The sequence below is a fragment of the Dermochelys coriacea genome, chromosome 22, assembly GCF_009764565.3.
Source record: "Dermochelys coriacea isolate rDerCor1 chromosome 22, rDerCor1.pri.v4, whole genome shotgun sequence".
Lineage (NCBI taxonomy): Eukaryota > Metazoa > Chordata > Testudines > Dermochelyidae > Dermochelys > Dermochelys coriacea.
This window is the reverse complement of record NC_050089.1, coordinates 10,934,237-10,951,637: the sequence shown is the minus strand read 5'-3', so window position 1 is coordinate 10,951,637 and position 17,401 is coordinate 10,934,237. Positions and strand designations below refer to the sequence as shown.

The 17,401-nt window shown below is 41.0% G+C and overlaps 1 long non-coding RNA gene across 2 annotated transcripts in view; it reads right to left on the bottom strand.

Annotated features, from left to right (window-relative positions):
- Positions 1–17,401, bottom strand: part of LOC119846599 — a 204,894-nt gene that overhangs the window by 123,106 nt on the left and 64,387 nt on the right. The window contains exons 2-3 of one of the 2 annotated variants that reach the window (XR_006276593.1): positions 12,950–13,035; positions 11,543–12,480 (exon numbers count right to left, since the gene is read on the bottom strand). This is a non-coding gene — a long non-coding RNA (uncharacterized LOC119846599). Of the gene's footprint in view, positions 1–11,542; positions 12,481–12,949; positions 13,036–17,401 lie in introns of those variants that run through there. The other variant, XR_006276594.1, reaches the window with a different exon arrangement.

The following is a 17,401-nucleotide window of genomic DNA, read 5'->3' as shown; positions in this document are numbered from 1 at the left end:
GACAGCTATTCTCTGCTTCCAAAACCCTGCTCTAACTTACATCCCCGGGCTAAGCAGGACGTTGCATAATCCAAGAATATGATGGCAAAGGTGACTTGAAGCTACCTTTGCACCCCCTTCCGCCTGAACCGAGTATTGGAGAGACAGGACTCCATTTTCCATGAGTCACATTCAGTCCTTTAATCACCTCCCCCTCCACCACCTTACTCTGAGTGAAGAAACATGTACATACATCTTAAGAGATCGAACTGAATCCCTAAATTAACCAGCTGTTAATAAGGGTTAAATCTGCAGGCTGTGATGGCCCCTTTGCCTCTCTCTCTCTCTCTCGTTCTCACACACACACACAAAATCAGTGGAGCGGGAAGCCTGAGGGGCGTCCATTTTGAAAAGCCGTAATGAATCATTTTTCCTTATTAAATCTGGCAAACTTCAGTCCTGGTTCCTGCAGCCTCCCTTTCACATGTCCAAGCCCTCTGTGACATATCAAATTTAATGAGACTGCACAGACCTCAACTAAGGCACCGTAGTGGTGCTGGGATACTTTATTAAGGAGGATCAGACAGAATGTGTTTGCTGTTTAAGAGCCTTTAAAGACAAATTACACTTATTTGGGGGGGGAGGGGGAAGAGGTAGGTGGAGGGAGGCCATACACGTTCGTTCAGTCACTTGCCCACCTCACAGAGCATTTGCTGCAGCCCACTTCAAACAAAGCATTAAAGTTTCCACAAATAGTGACAGCAGCAGATTTGGCAATAAACACTGGGAGACCTCTTGCACTTTACTTAATTCTGTGGATTAGAGAGTGGACAAAGAAACACGTTATTTAACAAAAATAATCATCTGGGAAAACTGGCAGGGAAACCCCCCACCCTATTAGTAGGTGTTGCTCCTGCTGGAGCATATTAACTTGTAATGTTAATGTAAGCTTGTTAATCCCATCTGGATATAAGGGAGATGGGAGTGACTCTAGAGAGAGGATCTAGTGTGTGGACTGAGCAGTGCTGAGGGAAGAACCCTTGGAGCAGCTCAACTGTGGGAGAAGTGGCAAACTGAACTTATTTGTTATCGTTAATATCTATGTTAATAAAAAAATCAAACCCCAGGACTCTATACACTGCATGGACTGTGTGTGTAGAGCAGGTTGGGAAAGATACTTGTCCTCATTTGGATACTGCATTACAAAATGTATTTTGTCAATTTATTTTGATGAGTTTAGTTTGACTTTAGTTATTCATAGCAATACGCTAGTAAAGTTAATGGGATTATTTATAGCAACAACTGGCTAGCATGTTTGTTCACCTTTGCCCTTCTAATGAATGGAATCAGAATTTTTTCAACCATGTGTGTCATAGGCCTTATATTGTTAAAAGGTAATTGAGATACTCTGCTAGTTTAGCTGATAAGACCCTGTGCTTTTGTAATAGGTCGATCTGAGTTCCTAACCCACATTGCCATAAAGATCTGAGTGGCCATGCTATAACATAATAGTGATATTGAAATTCTATGTGGCTACAGCTTTGTTACTATATGACAGATTGCACATATATCTTTGTCAAACTATAAACTTCATTTTGTTCTGTGAGCCCCATTTTGTTTCTGAGGCTCTAATTTGTATTGTAATCTTAATTTTGGAGTGTGACCTTCATGTTGCAGTACAAAACTCCTTTGTGGATTAAAACATACATTTTGTATTCAGGGCTTGACACCTAGTGGAAAGACAATGTCTGAGAAGCTAGGACAGAGTCATCAAGGGCTTCCAACACTGAAAGATTCTCCCCTACTGGAACAACAGGGTTTTCTATCAGTAGAGCCACTGAATTTAAAGGTCTCTCTACACACAGGGGGCTGAGGCCCAGAACTCCCCTGGCTGAAGTGCATGGGAGAAAAAGGAACATAGACCGTTTTAAAAGAGGGGTATTTCTCTAAGCAAAGGGCCAGACCACAGCAATATGTAAAAAAACCAGGCTAAGGAAGGCAGGAAGGACTGCGTAACCTAAGGATGCTGACCAAATCTAGGGCTCACAGGAGGTGTGACAGTGGACTTGAGGGGATGATGCTTTCAGGGTTTAGTTCTTTTTCAAAGACCTAGAACTCTCATGTGTGCTTTGTTAAGAGTAAAGTGTCTGTGATAAAGAAATTCCTTTTCCAAGACGGTGATTCTTGCTTTCCCCATTGGCCCTGAAGAAGTTAATCAAGAAACCAGAGCTTCCACAGCCAGATGGACTCTGGAGGAACATATCTAAGCAACTAGGGGCTTGGGAAGGCTAGGACAGTGGCTCCAGGGTCTCAGGCAGCTGGAATGTGGAGTTTCATTGTCCAAGAAGGGTATCAAACACGGGGCTGCTCATGAGAGTATGCCTGGGAGACCCAGAGCTAGGAACAGTGATCAATCATCGCCCAGACCCAGCAGGACTTAAAAGGAAGTGGGATCCAGCCATTGATTCCACTCTCCACAGACTGGTGTCTGTCCAGAGAGCAGGCTTGCTTCAGGTTGTGAGAACAGTATTTTGTAAAATGAATGAAGTCATAAGAAGCCCCGACTGTTGATTTTTTCCTGTGAAGTGGGGTGCAAGGAAGTGGGGGGGGAGTTTGAGGAAGGGGGAGAGAGAGACCGAGAGAATGACTACATTTTCAGATCAGCAAAGTGAAAACGCCCAGCTTCTACAGTATGACAACAAATGACCAAAAAAAAAAAAAAGCTATTAAAATCAGAAATGGGCTAAGAAGGCCATGTTTCTGGTTTGCATACAAAGCCCATTTTAGTTGAACCCACAAAATCCCATGGGGTAATTGGATACAATGAATTTCCATTCACCATAACAAGTAATCCTGGGTGGTTTGGGCTTTGTACAATGAAATCAACGGTGGTTTGGATCCATTTTATCTGAACCATCAACATTTGGAGGGGCAGGAAGGGGGCAGTAAATGGATCAGATAAATGATTTCAGTTCTGGCCCATCTCTAATTAAAATGCATTTCAGTTTAAGTGAAAGGACTGCCAGGAACACAGTCAAGCATTAGCATTGGCCTGGAGGAAAGACTGTAAAGACAGGTAATGAAATTTGCTTATTAGCCCAAATGGGAAGGAAGGATGTGGAGGGAAAGAAATCAATACAGAAAAGCAGGCCAATAGAATTTAGAAAATATTGGAGACGCACTGTACATAGAAAGATGAATGCCTGATGGAGTTCACTGCTGAGAAATGTAATATTGATACAGTATCTTGTACTTATTCAAGATGTTCACTCTGAAGGGCTCCTGACGAGCTCTCTACAAGCTCTCTTTAGGAATCACTTCACCCATCGCTGAAATGAAGCCGCCTCTGGGAGAAAACATGTTTACCAGCAATAGCGGCTCTATGAGGCAGTTTTAGACAGGAAGTGATGACCAGAATCTCTGCTGGACTTTTGATAGGTAAACTGGAATATGGTCAGTTAAATGGAGTTAACACCTCTAAGCAATGGCAAATTGTGCTATGAGATTTCTAAATGCCTAAGTGGCCAGGACATTGGCTTTTGGCCTCCTCCAAAATATAGTGCCATTAGCACTTGACTAACAGAGACAAGTAGGTTTCAGAGTAGCAGCCGTGTTAGTCTGTATCCGCAAAAAGAAAAGGAGTACTAGTGGCACCTTGGAGACTAACAAATTTATTGAGCATAAACTTTCGTGAGCTACAGCTCACTTCATCGGATGCATTCTGATGAAGTGAGCTGTAGCTCATGAAAGCTTATGCTCAAATAAATTTGTTAGTCTCTAAGGTGCCACTAGTACTCCTCTAGAGACAAGTAGCACTGCTACTGAATTAACAAACCTAGGTGTCTCCTTTCCAAGGACTGATTGGATCTGTCCCTACCTAACCCTTGAGACCTGAGGAGATGAGAGCACAAAGTAGCAAGGCCACATGCATGTTGACAAAACCAAAGAAAAGGAACTATTCTGTCAGTGGCTGAGCAGGGGGAAGATTTGAGGTTAGGATTGTTTCTTCAGTCAAAGGATGCATAGGAAAGCAAGGCAGCATACCAAAAACCTGGTTGTAAGCTGTTAACTTTTTCATATCAAGTTTATAAGCTTTGGAGTGGAGCCTCCTGTGTCTAGCAAACCCACACATCTGCCCTCCTGCCTCAGCTCACCCAGTGGCAAAAGAATGTAGGTGGAATGCCTTTACACAGAGAGCAGCTCATGCAGGGACTTCACAATACAGGGAAGAAACCGAAGCAAATCTAACTGAAGGATCAGGCAAGCATTAGAAGGAAAATAATATTGGGCTATCTGCTATGACATCTAACTCTGCAAAATGCCTACACGGACCCCTAACTTCCTTCTGTCTTAAAATACCCTCCTCCTTTTCAGAGCTCTAATGCTCTATATTCTGTAAAAAGAAAAGGAGGACTTGTGGCACCTTAGAGACTAACAAATTTATTTGAGCATAAGCTTTTGGGAGCTACTGTTCACTTCATCGTAGCTCACGAAAGCTTATGCTCAAATAAATTTGTTAGTCTCTAAGGTGCCACAAGTACTCCTGTTCTTTTTGCAAATACATACTAACACAGCTGCTACTCTGAAACCTGTCTATATTCTGTGTCATTCTCCCTTTTAACACCTAGCTTTTCCTTTTCAATGGTCTTTCTTTCATTTTGCATGTACATTTACTGGCAACAGAGAAAAATCAATAAAGCAGAAGGAAATGACTTGGCAGTGTTCTGAAGTGTTAAAATAATTCCAGTTTAATTGAACCCCATTGTTTTAAACATTATTGCCAGTGGAACAGCTAAGTGACTCAGCCTGAATTTTCAGAAGCAACCAGTGATTTCAGGTGGCTCAGATTTTAGGTGACCAACTTAGACTCTTTAAAGGGATCAGATATTCCAGAAATGTTGGGCACCTGCTCTCAGAAGACTAGGCCTCTCTAAACTGTGGCATGTTGGAGACTCAAAATGTGAGCCATCCAAAATCGTTAGGCATGTATGAAAGTTTAGCTCTGTGATCCTGTCAGGTGCACCTAGCTATAGATAAGTCTACAGCAATAAAAGGATGAAGTGCAACCAAAAATCCAGATAAAAATATTGCATTCAAATTTTAACAGCAAAGATTCAAAGTGAGATTAACAGCAAACAGCATTAACCGAGTGCACGTCAATCAAGTCTTAGTGTAAATTACTACTGGTTAATATTTATTTTGCAGTAGCAGCAAGAGGCCTCAATTTGTATTGGGAACACATACAGAGACAGGCTTTTTGACCTTATCAGAACATTTCTGGGAAATGTATTGATTTTGACGAAAAAGTTTTCCAATGGAAAATTTCTGACCAGCTCTACTGCGTACAATGTAAGTATCCCCGTTTTCTGTTTATATGGGAGTCGGGGGGAGGTGAAAGAGTGAATAGTAATCTCATAGAATATTGTGCTGTTTCTGGTCCTGATATTGCATTCTGTTTGGAGCAAGTGTAAGGTTCTGCCTGTGTGGTTCAGACTGCAGGACTGGGTCGTCAACAGGAGCATAAGACACCTGGTACAGCTACCACCTAATGGAGCTGTCCTGTTGTCTTGGAGCTGAAGGTCTATGGTATTATGCTAAGTCCAGGGCAAGTTCAGATCTGCCAGGAGCAGAGCTCTACCTGTAAAGCCAGACTCCACATTCCAAGGATTTACAGTGGTTGTAGTTGTTAAGGGCAACATTTTCAAGTGTCCACTGATTTTTTTTTAAGTGCCTGACTTTTCAGGACCCCTACCCGAGATGCCTGGAGCTTGATTTTGAAAGGCTCTGAGCCGCCACTGCTCCAGCTGACTTCTGAACGTTCTTACTAACTTCTTTGTTCCCACGGACTTCCGGGTACCCAGAACCACTGAGCCTCAGGGCTCAGATCTCTCAGTCAACTCAGAGGCACGTAACATTAGATAGAACTTTTGAAAACCCTCCTCCACACCACTGCAATTACTATAAAAGAAAATCAACTTGAATATAAAGAATGGGGCAAGTTCTGGTTGGTTGCAAAAATGCCCCTTAAAAGAAAGTACAATAATGCTGCAGAAGCACCTGCACTGTAGTCCCATGTTCTGGGTGGCGGCACCCCATCCCCCAGAGACCTCCCCGCAGCCTGCACACATTATTTATGCCAGGAGTGTGAATAATATTCACAGGAGGAAGCAATTAATTGCTACTGGAGATTCCAGGGGCATATGCCCACAAATATGCAAGCCCATGCCTTTCCTAATGCTTATGTACCTCTGTGACTTCTGTTGCAGAGATCCTGTGAAATACGCGCATGCTCTCTGTTTTAAGGCAACCACAATCCGGGTGGGAAAACATCTGCCCTGAAACTCTCTCGTGTGGGGTTCTTGGGTTTATTGGCAGGAGCATAGATCCACATGGTAGTCATAATGTAGCCCATTGTGTGCGTTACTGCAAATAGGTTAAATCCATAAAACAGCAAAACTCTTCAGTTCTTGTATCAAATACCACCCATATCTAATGCTTCCAGGATGCCTTCTGATCCCAGAAGGTCCTGCCTATTTTATGCCTTCACTTCCTGGGTATCCAAACATGCTTCCCAAAGGAAAAAGGGCTGAGATATTAGTTTTCTTTTTATAAAATATTTGCGGGAATTTAGTGGTGGTGAAAGGAGCCAGACTGACCAACCTCAGAGTCTGGAGTTCTCACCCTACACAAGAGAGTCAGCACAGGCAAGCTTCCTCCTCAGCGTATCTCAGCCCTGACCTCATGGGGTCATTTGTAGGGAGGCAAGGGGGATTCTGCTTAACTTCAGTGATGAGAGTGCCCATAAGAAGGCCAATTAATGCTGAGTATGTTGGCAAGCTGGAGTGAGACCACCAGACTGTTCCAATGTGTCACACAACAGCCATCAGATGGAAACAATTTCAAGGCCAGATCTTCAGCTGGTGTAAACTGGCGTAATTCCACAGAAATCAAGGAGAGCTACACTGATTTACAACAATGATCTGGATTCAAACCAACCACCAAGAGTTGTAAGGCCCTATTTTACATGCCAACCCCTGCCCTCCCAATATTCCAGTTGGTTTTTATTTTCTGCAAGTTGGCACAGGAGAGCCTGCTGGACTTTGAGTCAGTACCAAAGCCATCGTTGGCAAGAACTTGAAGAATAATGATGGGCTAAGTAGAAAAGCACTCACAAAAACTAAATCAAAAAATCTCACTTAGCATTAGACATTGGACTTGGACGCTGAGTTCTGTTCAGAGAAAAACAGCCATTTTTTAAGGCGGTTCTTTATGTAGTTAAATTCTCGCTGGATTTTGGGTTTCATGCACATGGTTACTCAAAGCCAGGAGGACCTTCAAATTCTGTGCAACCACAGAAGAGTTAGAGTATGTCAGAAAGGAAAACCTAGTAGAATGCGCCATATTGGTATATATGTGTATATAGACATACGTCCATATGGAGGACGTCCAGCTGGAGGCCCAGCTGAGATGGAGGCAGAGCTGAGTATGGCCTGTAATGCAGCAGGCAACTCACCCCACCTCTGCTAAGTAGAGCTGACTGAAAAAGGGGTAATTATTTTTCCATTAACAATTTTAAATTTTCCCCAAAATTTTTCATGAAAATGTTTTGTATTTTAGACAAGAAAACCAATCCAAACCAAGACAACACTTTTCAGTCTTTTGAGTCTCCCCTTTTCTCTCTCCTCCCCTCTTCCCCACGCCCCAGGGCAAAGTGAAAAGGGGCAGGGGAGGAGGAGGGAGAGGCAAGAAAGGAGTGTGCCGGGCAAAATGGGAAAATGTTTTGATTGTCAAAAAAATGAACATTATTCAGTTTTTAAACTGAAAAACCCAAACCATTAAAAAAAAAATTCAATAGTCTTTACTCCTAGTAGCCTGGTATACAAGCTGAATGGGAAAGGGACAGAATGCAATTCGGTTGTACCTTGTATCAAATAAACCCCTCTGTTCTGATAAATTAGACCACATGCCCTCAAGAGCAAGCGGCTGTCTTTATCACTGTCTTTTGTACTGGACACATGAATAAGAATAAGAATTGATGACAGGTGGACCATTCCTAATTCACTATCTGAGCTCCCTTCCCCAAGTTTAGGGGGGTAGATGTAACATTTGGATCCAGGGGGATGGGGAAGGTTTATAATTTTTATGTTATTTGGATTGCAGTAGCAGACAGTCCCCATTGTACTAAGTACTGTACAAACAACAGGTGTCTAGAGGCCAGAGTGTCTAGAAAAGTCTAGGTTCCCATTGTGTTACTCAGCACACATGCATTGCAGAACAGGGCTCTGTGGAGTTACAATTTGATCTGTACACTCAGATTTTCAGGGGTTGAATCTGGATCATTAAGAAAGAGGACTTGTTTTTTAAAGAAAGAAATGGAGTTTGAAAAAAGCATTCCTAAGAGAAATAGGGGTATTTGTGTGGGGAGGAATGGAGACACCCTCTTTGAGAAACACTCAGGTAAAAGTGGTGTCAAATTATTTGCCAATAGCTCCTCTCGTTTGGGGTACAAAAGACTCCCCCCAAAAAGGACCACACAATAAAAGGAAAGCCTGTCTGAAGTACTGTGTTTTGCACATTGTTAAACTGAAGCAATCTGTTCTAGTGAACCCTTTTCAAAAAGGCCATTTCTGTGTGAAAAAGCCAGTTGTGCAGAGCTGGAAGGCATACAGCTGTAGACAGCTGTAGGGCTGGTACTGTTACAGAATCATTTTAAGAGGGAATTCTGGCATGCCGACGGGAGGCCCAAGAAGGGTTGCTTGGCTGGAAAGTACAGTTTGCTTCTGTATTAGCTGGGATGCATTCACCTTCCTTCGCTGCTCAATTTAACGAATAGGGAGCTTGTTGAAGCTAAATTAGTCAGAACTGGAGCTTTTTTTTAAAAAAATAATTCTAATTTTTTTTTTGAAAAAATTTCCCTCCGGTGACCTCTTTCTCCTGGCAAGCTTCCAAATCATTCCAAGGATTCTACAGCACTGTCAGTATCACCCTGTGCATGGTATGAATAAATCCATTACTCCCCTGTGCTTAAGGAGAATTCTGCTGCTCCATGTGTTTCTAAATCGTTCCACACTTTCCTCTGAGGACAAGCCAATACCAAAAGGGTGCATCTGTTCTGTACTCTTGCTCTTTCCAACAATGCAAAACCACACACATTGCTATTATTAATTACTTGTATTACAGTAGTGGCTAGTACCCCATTTGAGATCCCCTCAGAGCAGCAAAATGAGGAGGGAGCCAGGTCCACCATGTCAAAAATGCTTTTTTGTATAAGACCAGAAGGGTTCTTTAACCACCTAATGCTGGTGAGTAATATCACCGTGTGCCTAGCTAATTAAGGTGAACCGGGGCAGTAGCAGTGCTATGTTGAAAGACGGCTATGTCTGGTTTTCGGAACAGCTGAAAACTATCGTGAGGAGCAAACATCAAACCAAATCACCTTCCCCATGCTGAGGGCAACTAGTCTTCATGGGCTCTGCAATGCCAATGTAACGCCATTCTCCTGGTGGGTCACTGGCACAGGGATCAAACCCGATACTCAGAATCTGATCTAAAAGCATATGCCTCTACTACTTGAGCCAAAAGACCCGGTGTTGTAGTTGTCTTGGTCCCAGGATATTAGAGAGACTAGCTGGTCTCTCTAAAAGACCCAGAGCAGTTTGCCACAAGGATGGAGACATATCAACATCTAAATGTGATCCAGCTACCACTAGAGGGGGAGACAAAGTGTGAGTAAGAGCAACATGACTCACTTCACTTCATTGCTGGTTTCTGAACCATCTGTGCGGCTCAGGTAGGGTGACCAGATGTTCCGATTTTATAGGGACAGTCCTGATTTTTGGATCTTTTTCTTATATAGGCTCTTATTACCCCCCACCCCCATCCCGATTTTTCACACTTACTATATGGTCACCCTAGGCTCAGGGCAGAAAAGAACCAATGTGGAGCTGGTAGCCATGTGTGTGAACACCATCCACTTGGGATTGGGGCGTTTGCAGTGATGTGGGCGGGGGAGACAAGTGGAGAGCTTATCCAGCTGGGAAGGGAAGGAAGCAGGAGTGAGGAAAGAGTTTGGTCCATGTTACAGATGGTGCTGGAAGGACAATTATGGAAACTAAATTATTTGTCCTGTAGTTGGAGGGTTAATGGGATTTAAGCTTTCATCTTCTCAGAAAACATGCTGAAAACTTGGCCAAAGGCATATTTAAACAGTTTCCTAGTAAAACAGTGCAATTTGGCTTTTGTTGTGTTGTTGTTGTTGTTAAGAGGAATCTCATAGGAATTCTGTAAAATTCTGCCCACAAAAGCAATTTGTGTAATTTTAGTGCTGCTCCTGCATTAGAAATATGTTTGTTTTTAAATGCACTTTTTATTGTTTTCATTGTATGCACATTAAATGAAAGATCAAAAGCAATTCATGAAGCTGGGCATCAAAAACCAAGTTTCATTCTCTAAAGAAGTAGCGGCAAACATGGGAGTGTAGGAAAGAACCAAGGTTCCTTCTCTCAGAGGGTAAAAATAATAGCCCTGATTCTTCACTACTTTGAACCTTGGATAGTTATTTATAGCAATGCAAAGGGAAGGTAAAACTCTTCTAATGGTGTGAGTGCATTGATAGCATATCACATCCACTTTGCACATGTGGATATGTCAACTAGACCTGGCAGAACTTTTTCAAATGAAAAAAAGTTTTCCCCCCATCAAACAGCCTTCTTGGAAAAAACTAAATATTGCACGAAAATGTTCCAACATTAATTACAATTATTTGTTCCTCCACAACATTTCCCATATTATTTTTAAACAAATATTTAAACAGCAATTTTTTTTTATCAAACCCTTGTTCAAGATGGCATGGGCTATTGGACATTTCCATTTGTGGAAAAGCTTGCTCTCTTATTTTTGGTCAATGGAAAATTCAGAAAATGATTTCAATAAAATACTGGGTAAATATATTACAAAAAATTGAATGAAAGATGGAAAATAGGTCTGTTCTGAATCCTGTGAAATAGAAACAACTTCAATATTTAGAAATTTTTCAGAACCCACTTTTTAAAAATTCTCTCTGACAACACAAGTGACAAAGTAATGGAGCATCAGGCCCCGAGGTTTATTTCACTCTTTAGGTATTGGATTGCAACATGTAAAACTTGCAAAGCTATAACAGAAAGCAGACCAAAGATAAGTCTTGTAATTAGCACAGGGTCACTGAATCAAGAGATTTGGATTCTATTCCCAGCTCCCTCACTAGCTTGATTGTTCAACCTCATACTAGTTTCTTCACCTCTCTATGCTTCAGTTTCCCTATCTGTAAAATGGGAATAAAAATACATGGGGGGACCGAGGGGTTGAAGCTTAGTTCTTTGATGTTTGAAATGTGTTTTGCAGTCCTACAATGGAAGGCAGTAGAGAACTACAAAGAATTTTTATTATTAGCTTTGTATAGCCTAATTATGACGACAAGTATCGTGGCACAAAAGTGGTCAAAATCTCATTTTCAACAGAAAAGTGGCACTTCAGATGGCTGCGCCAATGCGAACAGTGCCACCTACTGAATCACAATCCTTCCTGTGGCAGTAAAGAGTAATTTAATGGTAACTGTGCCCTTTACAAGAAAGCATCACCACCAAATGGGACCAGCTGTTTGTTGTGTGAATACAAAGCTGGCTTACAAAGAAACCAACACCGCAATACAGAGTAATAGCAAAAATGATAAAACTTCTGGATTTTGAATTGGACCTATGTCAGTAGGATCTTCATGTATCCATCTGTGCATGTTAAGTAATAAGTTCAATACATTAAGTAAAGCTCAGAGTTACTGGGATTTGGGGGTGGGGGGAATAGTACAAGGTATGGCTCTGCATTCCTTCACACTTCATGAAATCCTTCTTCAAATAGTAAAACAAATGAGGAAAGCAGCAAGCTGCCTACTGCAACAATTCTAGAGCAGCTGTAAACGTTTTATTGCGTAAGTGCATGCAACTACAATTTGAGCAAATACAGTGCAGAAAGCCGACTTACAGACCTTCTTTTAAGAAAGACAAGCTGATGTGGTTGGGCAAACATTTCTAATGAAAATCAGAATTGCACTGATGAACTGATGTTTGTACAGCACTTTGGAGTAAAGCACTATAGGTGAAATTCACTCCAGTGCAGAATGCCAACAAAGGCCTACGAAGTTGGATCTCTTAAATTCCATCTAAGCCCTTAAAATAAGGGTTCAGTGGGACTTGAATATGCACATAGGTGCTCCTATTATTATTTATGATGATGAAATCCACCACCTCCACTGCTACTGCATGACCAGCCAACTAGCTATCCATTGCAACTACTGACTCATCTTTGTTCATGCTTCAGCTGCTACAAACTAAAGCAAGATTAATCCCGTGGTTAGGGTGCTAGCCTGGGAGAGTCCAGAGACACAGATTTAATACCCTGCTCCACCACTGATTTCTTGCGGGACCTTAACCAAGTCCCTTATAGCCGCTCTGTGCCTCAGTTCCCCACCTGCAAAAGGAGAACAGCACTTCCCTACTTCACAGTGGGGTTATGAGAATAAATACATTAAAGATGCTAAGGTGTTCAGGCAATATGTTAATAGGGGTCATTAACAGTACCTAAGACAGATATACATAGCCCTCCAGTGGACCAAGTCCAATGTCAGATAACAAGCTTCTCACAGCAAGAGTTCAAATGAAATGGAAATAAGACTGCCTGCAATCAGAAGATTACTCTGGGTGCAAATTAGCATAACTTCATAGATATCAATGCAGCCATACTGACTCATATCAGCTGAGGATCTAGCCCAGAATGTAACTACTGAAAGCTTTTGCATTGTCCCAGTGCTCTCACATCTAACTCTAATTCAGTCATCTTGAAGCCTGCAGTTAAGATTTCCATGATGCTGAAGACCCACAGTGGAATAAGTTTACGTGTGTTGGTGTCAAAAAGAGAAATATTCCAGACTGAATCTTACCTGCAGTCCTTGCAGAAGGTCTAATCTCCACTGGGAGTCCCATATGCCCAAGGATGCAACCGGTCCCTCGGTGTAAAATCTGTATCCTAAAAAGAACCATTTATATTAAATGTACCAAAAGGTTAAGCAAGACTTAAGAGTTACTACTGATTTAGATCTTGAACTTGCAAAAACTTATGCATATGCATGACTTTAAACAAATGAGTAGCCCCATCAACAGAACTATGCACATGCTTCATAGATCTAAAGGACAGAAGGACCCATTAAATTCATCTAGTCCTGTATAACACAGACCATAGATTGTCACTCAGTTGTCCTCTGTATTGAGCCAAGTAACTGGTGTTTGACTAAAGAGCACTCATTTCAGAAAGGAATCTAATCATGAAGAGATGGAGATTCCACCACTTGTCTTGGTAGTTTGTTCCACAAGTTAATCACCCTCATAGTTTAAAAAAGTGACTTTTTTTCTAATTTGAGTTTGTCTGGCTTTAACTTCCAACCATTGGTTCTTGTTACAGCTTTCTCAACTAGGTTAAACAGTCCTTTTAGAGCCTGGTATTTTCTCCCCATGAGGGTACTTATACACTGTAATCAAGTCACCCTCAGTGTTCTTTTTGATAAGATAAACTGTTTGAGTTTCTTAAGTCTCTCACTGCAAGGCATTTTTTCCAGACCTCAAATAAGTGGTCTCTCTTCCATGCACTCTCTCCAGTTTTTCAATATCTTTTTTAAAGTATATACACCAGAAATGTATGCTGTGCTTGAAGTTAAGCATGGATGCAAGTCTTTGCAAGATCAGTGTCTTAATCTGACGTTTCAAGAAAGCTAAATTTTCCAGATTGAGTGATGTTTATGGTTTAATAAGGTGAATCCAATCTAGAGAGAGAATCATCACTGGAGGTAAACAAATAATGTAAAACAATTTCCTTGTGAGAAAGTTTCTCTTTTCCTTTAATGCTTTTTATTGAAATACATTTATTTACTATTAGGGCTGTCAAGCGATTAAAAATAATCACGATTAATCGCACTGTTAAACAATAATAGAATACCATTTATTTAAATATTTTTGAATGTTTTCTACATTTTCCAATATATTGATTTCAATTACAACACAATACAAAGTGTACAGTGCTCATTTTGTATTTTTTTGATTACAAGTATTTGCACTGTAAAAAAACCCAAAAGAAATAGTATTTTTCAATTCACTTAATACAAGTACTGTAGTGCAATCTCTTTATCATGAAAGTTGAACTTACAAATGTAGAATTATGTACAAAAAATAACTGCATTCAAAAATAAAACAGTGTAAAGCTTAAGACCCTACAAGTCCAATCAGTCCTACTTCTTGTTCAGCCAATCACTTAGACAAACAAGTTTGTTTACATTTGCAGAAGATAATGCTGCCCGCTTCTTGTTTACAATTCACCTGAAACTGAGAACAGGCATTTGCATGGCACTGATGTAGCCGGCATCACAAGGCATTTAGGTGCCAGATAGTCAAAAGATTTGCATGTCCTTTCATGCTTCAACCACCATTCCAGAGGACATGTCCATGCTGATGATGGGTTCTGCCTGATAATGATCTAAAGCAGAGTGGACTGGCGCATGTTCATTTTCATCATCTGAATCAGATGCTAACAGCAGAAGGTTGATTTTCTTTTTTGGTGGTTCAGGTTCTGTAGTTTCTGCATCTGAGTGTTGCTCTTTTAAGACTTCCGAAAGCATGCTCCACACTTCGCCCCCCCTCAGATTTTGGACAGCACTTCAGATTCTTAAACCTTGGGTCGAGTGCTGTAGCTATTTTTAGAAATCTCACATTGGTACCTTCTTTGTGTTTTGTCAAATCTGCTGTGAAAGCGTTCTTAAAACAAACACATGCTGGGTCATCTTCTGAGATTGCTATAACGTGAAATAAATGGCAGAATGTGTGTAAAACAGAACAGGAGACATACAATTCTCCCCCAAGGAGTTCAGTCACAAAATTAACATTTTTTTTAACAAGCATCGTCAGCCTGCAAGCATATCCTCTGGAATGGTGGCTGAAGCATGAAGGGACATATGAATGTTTAGCTTATCTGGCACCTAAATGCCTTATGACGCCGGCTACAAAAGTGCCATGCGAATGCCTGTCCTCACTTTCAGGTGACATTGTAAATAAGAAGCAGGCAGCAGCATCTCCAATAAATGTAAACAAACTTGTTTGTCTTAGCAATTGGCTGAACAAGAAGTAGGACTGAGTGGATTTGTAGGCTCTAAAGTTTATTTTTGTGTGTGCTCTTTTGTGTGCAGTTATGTAACAAAAAAACCCTACATTTGTAAGTTACACTTTCACGATAAAGAGATTGCACTACAGTACTTGTATGAGGCAAATTGAAAAATACTATTTCTTTTATCATTTTTACAGTGCAATTATTTGTAATCAAAAACAACAAAGTGAGCACTGTACATTTTGTATTCTGTGTTGTAACAGAAATCAATATACTTGAAAATGTAGAAAAACATCCAAAAATTTAATAAATTTCAAGTGTTATTCTACAGCGCGATTAATCACAATTAATTTTTTAACTTGCACGAGTTAACTATGATTAATTAACAGCCCTATTGAATATCTGTTGTTTTACTCTGAGGATTTTGAATACTCCAAATTTCCGCTGTGTTGCTCGGTTCCTGAAATAAGCAATATGCTATTGTTTCTGTTCTCTTACTGGATGAACATGCAGGTGTGTAGCACCCTTTACAAGTCCCTCCTAAGAGGATGGTCTACAGGGGATAACAGCCTACCACCGATGCCAGATAGTGGAATTATTCCTTTAGCACAAATGTAAGCGGTCCTGGGTTCAAACCCCACTGATTACCCAGGTCTTTACACAAGCATATCTGTCAAGAATACTTTAATTAGTGTGTTTTAAATCTGGTTGCTGTAAACACTTGTGTATGCAACTTTGACATTCTGTTTTCCCTGAACATTTTTTCCGGTAAAACATAATCAGCGTGAATAGTCACAGAAAAACTAAGACAAAAGAGTCACAAAAGCGGCCAAAGCAAATCCATTGCAAAATTTGCAGTAAGTTGTGTGAGCTATTCACCACATATTAAGTTTGTTGTCCTTCTGGCACCAAAGAGCTAATATTTTCTGTCTGTACGTGTTACATTTGTATTCATTTCCTTGCAGGAACACTCAATACCAAACTCAGGCTATAAATTATATTCTGTTTGGACATTCTTCATACTTTGTATATTTTACCAGTAAATATTTAATTTATCATACAATATAGAATGCCATCCCACTTCTTAAGTGACAAATTGGTACTTTAATTAAAAAAAGGTCTAGAATTTTCCAGATTCAGAGTCAAAGCTTAGGTTGTGTTTTAGGTTTCTGTCAACACCCCAATAGTGACTACAAAGTCAATGGTAAAAAACCCCAAAACAGATCAGTATCTACATTGATTCAGAGATTGCAAAGGCTAGAAGGGACCACTGTGATTATCTAGTCTACTCCCTGCATGACACAGGACCCAGATCGTCCCCAAAATAATTCCTGTTTGAACAAGAGCAGATCTTTTAGAAAAACTTCCAGTCTTGATTTAAAAGTCACCAGTGATGCAGAATCCAACACAACCCTGGATAAGCTGTTCTGATGGTTAATTACCTTCACTGTTCAAAATTTACACCGCAACACCTTCACTGACTGGAAGGAATTCTAAAAATGTTAGATCCGATTCCGAACACATCTCCCTTTGAGAAACGGTTGTCATGTGTTAAGCTTTTAGGGTGATTCTGCCACTACGCAGTGATGACAAGAGATGAGTAATACTCAGAACACTGAAGAAAAGATAGCCTTGTGAGTAGACCATTGTGTTTATTCAGTATTTTTCCATGAGTTCAGGGCAATATGGCGTGTGTGTTGTCTGGGGCCTCTCCCAGAGAAATGCTCACACCCTAATGATTCCCACGGAACTCACAACCAATCATCTGTCTGTGGAGAAAGATCAGCTGGAAAGCACAGACTCTGTCTACATAAAGATTCACATCTGAGGATTGGCCTTGTTGTACCTGGTCCAACTCAGGAATGGGAGAGGATGCAAAGGAGGCTACTCTGTTTTAGGACTGTGGCCCCTTTGGGACATTCTAGCAGCTGGGGAATGGCTGGAGGCTGTAGTTCCTTGAACAGTGTCTCTTTTTCTACAAACACGCCGTCTTCCCAGAGGCTGCAAAGTCGGAGCAGGAGGAGAGGGGCCCAAGACTAGTCGATTTGCCTGAGTGTTTGTGGCAGAAGTGTTCACGTGACTAACCCTGAAACTTCAAGAGTTACCCAGTCAGGAAGCAGAAACACCACCATGTGACTTAAGTTCAAGACAGTGCAAAGAGAGTCTGATACCACAGGGTACTGAGCACCGTCAGCTTCCATTCAGGAGCACTTAGCAGATCCACAAAGGTACTTAGGCACTGACG